The sequence below is a fragment of the Carassius carassius genome, chromosome 49, assembly GCF_963082965.1.
Source record: "Carassius carassius chromosome 49, fCarCar2.1, whole genome shotgun sequence".
Taxonomy (NCBI): domain Eukaryota; kingdom Metazoa; phylum Chordata; class Actinopteri; order Cypriniformes; family Cyprinidae; genus Carassius; species Carassius carassius.
Window position 1 is genome coordinate 16,453,013 of NC_081803.1, and position 13,397 is coordinate 16,466,409.

General features: G+C 36.1%; 1 long non-coding RNA gene across 1 annotated transcript in view; it reads right to left on the reverse strand.

Annotated features, from left to right (window-relative positions):
• LOC132132718 (uncharacterized) overlaps positions 1-9,023 on the reverse strand; it is a 29,019-nt gene extending 19,996 nt beyond the window's left edge. Inside the window, exon 1 of the long non-coding RNA XR_009429067.1 lies at positions 8,940-9,023. This is a non-coding gene — a long non-coding RNA (uncharacterized LOC132132718). The remainder of the gene's footprint in view (positions 1-8,939) is intronic.
• Positions 9,024-13,397: the final 4,374 nt, after the last annotated feature.

Below are 13,397 nucleotides of genomic sequence, written 5' to 3' on the forward strand. Positions count from 1 at the left end.
AATAAATTAATGAATACATAGTCTATGATATAAAATAGTCTAAAATATTTTTCAGATTTTAGGTTTAAATATGACATGGACTTCTTGTTGACAGGTTTCGTGAGATTCACCCAATAAGGAGAAAGTTTCCTTGAACTTAATGGATTTATGTGTCTCATGCTTGAAATCCCCTCTTTTCCCTCTCATACATTCAGAAGCTGTATCAAACATACACACTCAAAGCTGGGACTTATATTCCTGTGGGCTTTTTGTAAACATAATTAGAGGAAAAAAGTAATTCCCACTCATTTCCTCCATTTCTGTTCCTCTGGTGTGTGACCATTGCATGTCTGCTCTCATGATCTCATGCATGTCTTGTTTTCTACTCTCCCGGTAAATTAATGTTCAGAAGCAAAGCTGGAAGAAATCACAGACCAATCGGCGGTCATATCAGTTGAGGCCTCGAGGTAAACGGCTCTGTTAAAAGCATCTGTTCCCTTGAGAGCAGCTTGTTGTGGCCCTTCAGTAATGTGGACCATACGCTCTGCAGTCCATCTCCCTGATGAGCAAAACACTCACAGCCTCCCCCAGTGGCTAGCAGGAGAATCGCGACCCGTTCTCTCCGATTCCCTCACAGCTCCGGGCTGTTACTCAACACTGACATTTCTCAACAAATCAATACCTCATCATTGGCAGCAACCGGGCCGATCCATCCCTCCAGAAATAGCTGGCACTCAAAGTGCACAGATGCCACTCTGTTTGTGTGTGTGCACGCATCATCTCCTCCGCTGCCATTATAGAAAGAGCTTTTACATGTTAAATTGTTTATTAATTAATTTCATTATCAAATTCACCATAGCTATCAGAGACATTTATATCTCGATAGGATCTCTTCATGCATGAGAATGGAGACGTTCTTGGATCGGCAATGCAAATCAGTCGAGCGAAAAGCATTAACACCCACAAACACATAAGTGCACAAAGGCCTCAATATCAAACACTCAAATGTCACTCACAGTTCATAAGCTAATCAGCCCAGAACCCCGGGAGAAAAGGCAAAAAATGAGAGATAAATGCTCTTTCATTCATCACAGACAAAGCTATTTAAAAAGAGAGAGATGGAGAGAGAGAGATGGAGTGATAGAGCGGAGGAGACTCCATAGTGAAAATGAGCAGGATATAAGCCGCCAGATAAAACAAGTCATTCAAAGCCATTCAAGTCACACACACACGCAGATTTACAGTTACATCCCAGAGCTGTCTGTCAACCTGAGTGACAGATGCCTTATCAACAAGTTACAAAAACACTATTAAAGCCCGCCCCTCCTCTCTGCATTCATTCCAAATATGCTGCTGTCTTATTGTTTTTAAAGAAGATAACATCAATGTATTTCCTCAACACATTACTTTGCTTTATGGGTTTTTCTGCCTATTAGTGAATACTTTGTTTCATAGTAATGGAAAAAATACACATTTAGCTGGAAAAGACAAAAGCTTGCAGAACACACACTCCAAACCAAACACACACAACTGAACTGCAATAATTTTCAGTGGCCCCAAAAAGTATTGGGACTTTTAAGCCACACATAAAATGTACGAATTTCATTGCTTTAGATGGCAAAATATCAAACCCAGTTTTATTTGCACACAAATTATATTCACGAGTTCACGCTTGCATATAATTAGCTGAGGTATGGTATGCGTATTTGGCGTGCTGTCCAGGGAAGGGCTCCGAGCTCAGGAATGGCCCGAACCTAGAGTACCCCCCCTTCCCCGTCTAATTACAAAGTGAACTCGAAGTGAGGAGATGGGGTGGAGGAGGGATGCTGATTAACCGTCAATGGATAGAGGTAAGTCAGCGATATTTATACTGTGGGATTGATTACTAGATTGTGGTCCACCTGTGTTGATTAGGCTAAGTATCTGACGCGCTCCTCCCGAACCTTGTTAACAAGAACATCATTTAGTTTCTCTAAACTAACTTCACTTCTCTTAGCCATTTTTCCAAAAGACTAGTATTTTGGTGATTATTAGTTCATACAGAAGCCCTACAGTGTAACCACAGGTGTAGTTCATCACATTATGCACATATTCTACTAACATTTGTGAACCACAGAGTGTCACAACATTTTTTTGTCTTCATTTTGAACAGCATATCTATCTATCATCAAACACAAGGCAGACAACTCTTCATTCTAGCGGTGTCTCCAGGAGTGACGAAGAGCAGTGCATTTCAATCAGTTAAATTCCCGTCCAATATCAACTCAAATCATTTATGGAGCCATATCTATTCCAGGCGCCAAGCAGAACTCTTAATTACCTGTCTGGAAAAGTGTTTTAAAATGAAATATCGGAAGGCAGTGATGATGCACTAAGCAACCGCCTTGACTCAAGTTTCCAATCCTGATTTACAGATTGATGCCCTCACTACAGTCAACTGGCCACATGAATCAAATAATGTAAATAATGATAATTGAATTATTCTCTACCTTTGCTGGTGAAAAAAAATTCTAGTTTTAACCAGTAGTTTCTTGTATGCTTCAAAAGTCAAACTTTCACACTGCATTCCATATGGATATTTTGGCTAGGGATATCATAATTTTAGTCTCAAACAGCATTTTCCACAGAGCATCTACAGGCTACTCACTGTCTGATATATTCTGCACACAAAGCAGGTAAAAAAATAAAATGATAATAATAATAATAATAATAATAAAAGACCCACAACACAGTGATTTGGCAAACCCAAATAGAGCTCTCCCCTCAGACATTCTTGTGATATCAATGTCAGATTGAAAATGACCAAGCATTACAATATTTTACTGACAAATCTCTGGAAAAGAAAAAGCTAAAAAGTACCTAACCACAGTGTTTGGAGCACAGACTCTTAACTGCAAAGCTACCACATCTCCATTCCTGACCCACAGTATCCTGGGTTATATGCTGTCTAACTGGTTCTTTGAAAGGCTAGGTTGATAAAACACCATTTTTAGTTCGCCCTTTCCAAATATTGACCCCATGGCCCCCATTTACACCATGACTGGTGGGTCAGAAGGTGATCCATCAGTGATTGCCACTCTCATTGACTGCTGAGGGCTTTAGCTCTCTCAAGGATTACAGGTTGTAGAGCCTCTGCCTTTCCTATTTCAGATCTAGCACCTCTCATTGCCATGTTCATAACCCATCTCCTTGCTAAAGTCGTCTCTCTTATCAGCCAGGATGCCTTCCAGATGATTGTTTGCGAACAATCATTGCTTCCATTATTATGGAGGTATTTCTGCGGGTCGCCCTGCTGAGACGAGGCATCCAGATGAGTGCTCCTGTGCCAAAACAGTACGACCTGTTATAAGAGGGAGAAGCAAGGTCATTGCTTTCAAAATGATAAACCTGATCTCCAATAGCTCTTTTGTTAGCTGCGCAGCACGGTGGAAAATGGAGGGAAAATCTGTGGCTTTCCCTCCAGGCGACCAGCAACAAAAAGAGCTCCCTTTATTTAACCCGTTGGCTTTGTAAGCATACTCTGGAGTGGCCTCTTTTTAGATAAAAGCTGGATGTTGACCCTGAAATATATAAGATCAATCTCAACACAAGAGGTTAGGCTACTTAGAATGAGAGCTTTGTCCATGCTAGGAATGAGTTCTCAAGGACCTTATGTTTTCAACCAACTAGTCTGAGATTTATGATGATTAGTTGAACTTTAAATCTTGAATTGGCGGGGTTAGGGTCATGACTAACAGACACCAATCCCACTCATTTATATATAGATGCTAAAGGCAGCCTTTTCAATAGAGTAACTGACAGATATTCGGTAAGAAAAAACTAAATATCACTAGCCGTTTATTAAACTAATGAAAAAGATGGAGGTGGATTATACATTATGCATAATATAACTAGAGAATTGCTCATAGCAGGCCTTGAAATATTATCAAAAGAAGTGTCATCTAAGGTGGTGAATTTGTTTTAAAATCATTTGTTGGCTTTAGGAGTGATGCCTTAAAAGGGAGACTTCTTTAAGAGGATTTTTCCATTTCCAATGCTATACAATAAGGATGACCAGTGACACGAGGTCCAGTGAGAGAGTTTCAGGCCAGTTCACTACAACATTCACTGATCTTGTACGTGTATCTTAAAAAAAAAAAAAAAAAAAAAAAAAACCTTTGAAAAGAGCTGTGAGACTGTATGTAAAAGATGTCTGTTTTGCCTTAGAAAGTTGTCCAGATTTCACATTGATAAAGCTATGACACTTTTTTTTCGTCAGACTTTTATTGAATAAGTTATGTCATTCTCTCTTGTGTCATGGTTTGGAACTTTGTCTTTGAAGAACAAAAAATCTTTGAACCAAATTGTCAAATGGGCTAGTAATATTATAGGTGAATCACAACCTAACTTGACAGGTGTTTGTCAGGTTTTTGGGGGTGGGGGTGTGTGAAGGTACATTTTTATGACTTTTAAATAATTTTCAAATAATGTTTATAGTATGCTGATGTTTCTATGAATTGTTTTAAGTGTGGATTCCCAAATTACTTGTCTGCACAACAAATTTACCTTTGGGTAATAAGGGGGTCGTATTATGCGATTTCAAGTTTTCTTTTTCTTTCCGTCATTTTCCAAAAGTGTTTTTATAAATTGATGTTATTATTGTTACATTATAGCTATATAATTTCCAGCTTGTTGAACATTTTATTTTTGGTAAAGGAAGAAAAAAAAGCTTTAACGAAAAAAGATTTAATGAAAAATATTATTTCTAGTAAATACATATAAATTGAAAAAGCCTTAATGTTGGGATCTAACTAAGTCACCCTGATAGCTATAGAAGAATTTATAACTTTTTGAAAGACATGAGTTCTCATCACAAATCTACACACAGTGAGCCTTAAAAGTGGCAGTGAAGCAGGCAGACAAGTCTACATTATTTTGTAAACTGATTTCCACTTTAATTAAAACGTATATATATATATATATATAACACACTCACACATATATCAAACATTATTAATGTAACTATTTCAAAGAAAAAAAGGTTCCATTTTGTTATAGCTTTTAGAGCAAGGGTGCCACCATCTTGCAATACCACAGCAGTCACATGACGTCATGGGGAACAATATTTGGGTCACTAGGATCAAAACTTTGTGATTTAGACAGTTTGATGTTGGATAGTCATCCAATTTATGGTGAAAACCAAACACATCTGTGTCTTAAAATAACATTTGTGTGTTCAAAAATTAAAGAAATGCTTATATTACTTCACTGGGCATTGAAGCAAACCAACCCCGTAACCTCACACTTGCTCCAAAAACTTTCTTTGAAATAGTTACAATGATCATGTTTGTTATCAGGGCAAAATTTGCATAGTGCATTCAGCTTTATTAATAAAATATGTATAATTTGCATGTAAAACGGTCCTTCCTGATAAGTCTCCTCCAAATTCACAAACACTTTGTAAACCTCAAATTTGTGGTATTATAGTAAAAGTTATCAAAATGCAGTGTTATCATTCAGGTATTTTTTTGCTGCATTTACAAGTGGTCTTTTTTTTTATAAATACGAACAGTTAATAATAGGTCAGAATATGAAGAGTTAATAATCAGCTTTATAAATGATTTACACAAAAAATAATTCAGCTTGTTTTATGAATGAACCAATTTCCCACAAACTGTTTGGTGTTTGTGGAGACTGCTGTTACAAAATAGGAGTTTGTTTTCCACACAATCACAGTCCATTATTATATTTTAATAAACTTCAGATTTATCAAAAACTGGTTGTTGCTCAGATGGTGTCTTATCCCTAATGATTTGCAATTTGTAATAATCAAAAGTCTGGCCACACAAGGTACAACCAGACAGACAACTCTTACGGTTCTGGTGAGAGCTTTACTGGAACGGTCAACACACTAAGCACTGCATGCTAAAAATTAGCTTTCTGAGAAAAGTCCCTTAGTAAAGCACATCCAGTCTTGACTCTAGTATACAGACTGTCGTTTATTCAGAGGAATTTCTGCAAATCCAAGATGTATTTTCCAATCTCCAAAGAAGTGTAAAAAAACATTTCCACTGTGAAATAACAAGAAAAAAAACCTCTATATGACATGAAAAAGTCAATCAATATAAAAACCTGTGCTCTCTTTCAACATTGCACACAATCGTGTGTGTAATGCATCAGGGTGATTGAGGCTGTAATATCTGTAATAAATGCCACATCCAATCCGTGTTGACATGGTGCGGTCTTCATTAAAGCACTTCGGCTCTCTGCACTCTTCAACATTCAGGCTAATGAAATAATGGCTGATGTTAGTGTGAGGTGCTCTTTCTCTTCACAGCTGTTCCTACCCATTAGGGAGAGAGAGAGAGAGACCACAGAGTGGTCATATCGAGATGAATGAGGCAGCTCATTGGAACATGCATCGACTCCGGCCCCACAATGCACTGCAGCATCCCTGTGTCCCTGAACAAACACTCTAGTGCTGCTGTTCCCCTGCCCATGTCACAGGAAATCTTGTTCTGTCTTAGTCATACTGGTCTGAGCACTGAGAGGTTTCATCACTCCCGCCTGGACCCGAGAAAAGCAGACAGGAAAGGTCAGCGGAAAGGGCGTGTAGGAAGGAGGGATACTGTCAGTTCGTGTCTGCAGTGAAGGACTAGAGGGGGGAAATACAAGGGAAAGGACAACTTTACCAGCAGAACAGACTTTACAATCAGGAGGAAGAGAAGACCCACTGCATAATACACCACAGTGATTTGTTAAACAATGGTAACACTTTACTATTTCTGTCTAGAGAGCGTTTGATGTTACACGCATCGTTGATGAGAGCACCTGTGCTATGAGCAGATGCTGAAATGTGGAACTGCTAATCAAAGTCTCTGGCTGCATGAAGACACAGTGAAAAATGCATTTACTTAATGCCTCCAGAAACTGCTCACCTTATTATTAAAGCATCACTCACTCTAAAGTATAATCAATCCTGTCGTTATTTTCCACAATGTCCGTGCAGGGTTTATGATGGTAAATTTAAGACTTGAGACCTTTTTAGACTGAGTAAAGAGAATTTAAGGAATAAATTTGATGGAATATGTCAGTATGCTCTCTAAATGTTCTTCAAAGATTGAAAATCCAACTTTAATTTGAAAATAAGTATCAGTATTTGTCTTGTTTTCCAGTGAAAATGTCTAAAAACTCCTAGGATCTCAAGATACATGATTTACCCTGAGAAACAAAATGACATATAAAGTCTCATTTTATTAGATATTGATCAAAATGAAGGAAGCTTATGACTAAATCAAGAACAAATAAAAACTTAAATGGAGAGGGGGGAGGTTTTTATACACCATTCACAGATATTTGTTCTTGTTTTAGGCTTACGCTTAATTTTGGTAATTTTTTTCCAAAAAAAAGGGGGAACATTTTTAATTCATATCAAGTAAATGTACCTTGATTTAATGATATTTAGATATTTGCATTGGAATATTTACTGCCACCACCAATCCAATTTTTGAAGAACCTTTAAACAGCTATTTACATAAACTGATGTCAAAATAATAGTGGATATCATATGTTTAAACAAACATGTCATGCCACAACCATATTTAAAGACATGTCCTATAAATAAATTTGTATAAAAAATAAGTAATATGCATTTTTCCACCTTCTTCAGGTTTTTTTTATGTTTTCATTCTCATCTAATTTACTCTTGGAAGACTGTTGAATCTCATAATAAATTGCTTAAGATATTCCTCATTTATAAATTGCTTTAGATAAAAGTGTCTGCTAAATGACTAAATGTAAATTAGAGCTTCAGTGGGGAAAAGGGTAAGTTATAAGTGACTTCACTCTCAATCTGTTCCTCACACATTATACTTTTATGGTGGTTTTTGCTCCTATTAAAGCATAAGGGTTTGCAACAACATGAGTGTTAGTAAATGTAGACAAAATGTTAATTTTCCCTTGAAGATGTTAAATTCTAGTCATTTAGGTCATTCTGCTTTTAACTGAGAGCATTTCACAGCAGGAGTTTGAGAGAATACGGGTCAAACATCTGGTGAAAATTCTTACAGACGCAACTAATGCAGGTTTGAGAGCAGACTATTAGCCAGCCCCATTCTTCCTGTCTCACCTCAATAACTTCCTGTCTCTTCTGTGATTAATAAACAGAGGCAAGAGCCACTGAAAAAAGAAACTTGTCTCACATAACCTTCACATCCACCTGAAATTAATCTTAGTGTTTACTGGAGATCTCAGCAAACGATCCCGAACACTTTAACCAAAAACTTAATGGAAAACTAATATACTGTACTGAAAACGACATCTTTTAACCTACACATTGGCAGCACTTAGCGCCATCTACTGGAACATGCAGTCATGACACTGGAAGCTGGATAAAACAAAACCTGGTTTTTGCTACTGATATGATTTGTGTACTTTATTTGGTAAAAAAAAAAAAAAAAAAAAGGTCTGTGTGTGTGTGTGTGCGTGTGCGTGTATAAAGACCTCTAACACTAGCTTGCTCTATTCTTTTTTTATTCTATGTTTTCTTTTTATTTATTATATTATTTAAAAGCCCATGCTACGTGTACTGTTAAGCTAACTGAGACAAGATTGCAACGTAAACTTCTAAACACCCGTCAGATTCTCTTACATCATCCTCCAAAAATAGATCTGAGTCCATCTGTTCCCGTTTATTTCAGACTATTATATTTGATCTCTGAAAGAAGGTTCCAGCAGGGCATCTCAAATCTGCCGTCATCAGTGGGAACGCATTACAGTGGATACAGAAATAACACAGAGTGCAGGAGACATGCGGAGTAATTATGTCAGGGTGAGCTTTTAAAGAGTAACTTAACATCAAATAGCACCTTGAAACAAACCTAGCGAGAAAACACTGGCTCATATTTCACAGATTTCAGCAAATCAGCAAGCACAACAGCTGAAATGCCCCCAGATCATTTACAAAAATAGTCTAATGTTACCTTCAAAAACTGCACAAGAATGAAGGTGCTGGACTATTCAGAATTCAGGGTCATCAGGATCACCGTCATTCAGGCAAAAGCAGAATGATGCTGGAAGAAGGACAAAAAACTGCTTAGTTAGAATATTTGTTATAGTGCTTTACAATAGTTTTATCAAAGATACACCTTATTATCAAGAAAACATAAACAAAATGAAAATGCAATGTACAAGAGCATGAATCGGTCTATGAATAATAATAAAAACTTACTTCATATATTTATTTTTACTTATTTTACTGGCGATACAACCATCATATCAAAGTAGCCTATATGCATACATTAATATGGTTGCTACTTTACAACTTATTATTATAAGCCAGGCTGAAAATGCATGCTACACTGTTTCATAATATATGTAACAGGTCTTTGGCCTCAAAAGAGTCTTCTGGTGTAATGCATTAATGTTAACAAAACAGTTGCAGAGTAGATAGCGCTAAATAAAATAAAGCTATAATACTGGAATAACACTGACAAAGTAATTACACTGTTGAACTTCAGACAGACGAAACGTCAAATCCATACAGACTTCACTTCAGCTCTTAAGACAAGAGAAGTCTCAAAAACACAGCTTTTTACAAGAAACGTGTCAGAACAACTTGAACTCCATATTTAAGAGCTGTTTCCGCTGCCTGTCCAAACCGACTAGACTCAGCTGGTACTTTTGATTGCGTAATTTCAGCAAACACTACAGCGCCCTCTGCTGTCAAGACAGTTACACGCTATTTTAACGTACACAAAGGCTTTACCTGTTACAGCTGATATATTACCTTCTCATTTTGTCAAATACAATAATAATGTAAAATACATTTTAAGTTTTGTAATTTATTATGACTAAACATATCAGCAAACAAAGTAAACGTACCTTAAATAAAATTAACTGCTTACTAATCTAAAACAGCTGAGATTTATTTTACGATTCGCACCTCTTCTTCTAATCCTATAGCTTGTTTCTTAATTCTGTCATGAGTTTGTCACCTCACAGGAATTAATTTTTTTTTCGACACGTGTGTTAATGAGCCTAGTTATCAGTTATAACTAAATAAATATGGCTGAACACAATGCTCGTGGGAAATATATCTTAATTGGAACCAGGAAAAAGTTTTAGAATTTTTTATTTATATTCACTTTTATGTCATTACATTGGTTGGAGCATAACAAATGGAGAAAACAACATTCAAAAATTATATATATATATATATATATATATATATATATATATATATATATATATATATATATATAATTTCAGGCTTTTTATATTTATTTATTTATTTTTGTACCAAACTTGAACAAAGATTATTCCCAACGATGTTATGAAAGATATAACAGTATGATTTGTTATACTATTTTACTTTATGCAATTTGCCCGTAAGTTGGTATTCCCATTTTATACAATGTGTCTATACATTGCATCTAATTTGCATATTAATGTTTTCTTGGGGCAAACCATAATGAAAAGAAGAAAAAGAAGAAGTGTAATAATGGGAGTAATAACTTGGCAACATTTCCATAAGAATATCTCATATTTCATAGGAATATTGATTATTTCTTTCCCCATTTACTTGTGTCTCCCAAAAATGCCTGATTAACATGTCGTTTGTCCTGGTGTCTACAGAAGACATGTTTAAAATGATGCCCTGTTTAGTAACAAAAAGCCATATTCCCCATAACATTTTCCTGAGATGTTTATTTACGACAAACTATTTGAAAAATAGCCAGATTTAAATGATAATTACAAAACATCATAATTCCCTTATGGTGCGCTAAATTTGATAATTCGGTCAATATCAGTCATATTTAAAGACCAAGGAGAAGGAGTGTTTGTGATCAAACTGTGGCATGTACGGTCTCAGAGAAATTCACTAAAATATAATGTCACCTACATGCCTGGGTCCCACGGATATGAAAAATTATCCAATATCAGGATCATCAATGTTTCTCCACTAGGTGGCGATACCTTCATAAAAATATTACAATTATTTCAATAATTTTACTTTAATGTATTATTATTATTTTTTTTTATGACTTACTTTAAAGTGTAAAGGCTGCTTCAGAGGATGTGTCGATAATAGTTTCCCTCTTTAAGTGGCATGGGAACCAGACTAAAAACATAAACACCTCTAATACACTCTCCCTGTGATGACCCTGTATAATTACTGACCGCAGGCCACATAGTATAACAATTCTATTAGACAACTAACAGAAACAGCACAACGACAATAAGAGGTTTACATTAAGATTAAACAGCAGATCCAGACCCTGGCTGTAAAGAGTTATTGGTGGAGAAGATCAAGAAAACTATGAATGAAACCTGAAATAGGAATGAGCCATGTAGGTAGAGTGGATCAAACAGCTGTCACCTTGTTTCTTCCAAGATATTTTTGTTTTCTTGTTTTCTTCCAAGATATTTTTTATTATAAATAAAATATTTTCTCCTGGCTTGTTTAAAACTACATATAGCCAATTTGTATGTGCCGGGAGATTTTTTAGTTTTTAGTTTATAATATGTTATAGCTTTTTTTGCTTTGAGTTGAAAGGTTTTCAAGTTTTTATTCCGACCATGCACACATCGCTTGTGAAAGAAAGAAACTGCTGTTAAATAAGAGAATCACAGTTTATTGTCTTGTTTATGTTGGGTTACTACCAAACAAAAATGCGTCATGGCTTTACCACACTGATGACAAACTCTTGTAAACCCTTGTTATGCTGTCAGCATACTGTAGATATGTGTGAGCAAGTGCTCCCTGAAGGCATTTCATACTGAATAACATGCACACGGTCTAAGAGGCAGCCCATACACTGCATGTATGATGACTCCCTACATACACAGATAATGGTCAAATCTTCTTCTTATAGGATATTTTCCACACAACTTCCTGAGTCACTCCACACATAGACAATACGTGTTTGCGTGTGACTCACAGGACTCTCACCTCGGCAGAGAGAGTGGGAAATGTGATGACTCTAAAGTCGGATTGAGGTGATTAAGCCTGAAGAATGGCACACATTAACACTATCTGCAGGAGCCTCTCCTCTTCCCACAGTAATACAATATGAATACAGTATGAAATGACTCTCACGGGTCTCTTTACTGAATGTCCTTGTTTTCCTTGTATATCAGCAAAATTTCATATTACCGATCTGACCTGACTTCTTGTCATTGTTATAATAATTTTGTCTAGAATTAGATATAACTTATTTCTGATGATGATCATGTGTTTCTGAATTTATAAATTATTTTGTTTGTTTGTTTTTAATATATTTCTATTTTCGAAACTAGTATCGAAATAACACACTTAAACTTTAGGAAAATTAAAATATACTTTATTGTTCTGAAAGGGGAATTTGTCTTGGACTCCAAGGGTGCACATTATACATTAACTACAAAATAATAATAATAATTTAGTATTTATGAATAAATACAGTAAACAGAACCATCAAACACTTGAATAATATTATTTGCAAAGATATATTCCAGTAAAACACATTCGTATGCACTAAAAATAACTATTTGGTGTAGAAAACAAAGCCATTTAGAAATGGCTAAATTTCAGAATTAACTAATTAGCCAGTAATACATTGAATTAAATGTGACATTTTGTATTTCCTTGTAAAAGTACTCAAATTTTATTAATTTGCAGCTTCAAAAAAAAAAAAAAGTACAGTGTGTAAACAAATAGATTTTATTAAATAAAATATGGGTTGTTTTTATATGATTTAAGAGGAAGGAGGAAATCCTTTTCTGAGAGAGCAACTTTTATAGAGGTGTGAAAATTCCACTGGAAATGCTGCGAACATGCATTAACATACCAGTGCAAAGCCAAGGTTAGTGGACAGAGCTGTGCTCACTCATTACGTTAACAGTCCCTCAGGAAATAAATATCTATAATGCTTTCTACAGACCTCTAATAAGACGCGGGTAACAACCGTTCATTACAGAGGATTTACAAATCTCAGGAAAGCGCTGTTAGGCAGGTTCCCCTTACCTTGAAAACTGTTATTTCTTTAAGGGCGGCACAGGACGAGCAGTAAAGGCTTTGATTTATTCTTGGCGGCTGATAATTGCTAGTGTCTTGTCATATGTCAGAAGGGAGAAATTTGGACGGTCCGAGGTGCAGATTTCATGCTCTCTCTGGGAGGCCATAAATCTCTCAGGGGCCCTAGTAAATCAGAGGCTGCCGAGAGGAGTGCTGATCTCTTCCTGAGCCTGATTATTCATTGAAAACCGACTGTAAAAATATTTATTTTAATTTCCATGGAGCCAATGCATTGTGAATGCTTTGACAATGACACCTCAAACCTGAACAGGAATCACAAGCAATATAAAACTATGCTATCAATCAATCAGTGTCAGTCAGGCAGACAGTTTGGGCAGTCGTTGTCTAATGGCTAGAGAGACAGCCTTGTAACCCAAAGTTC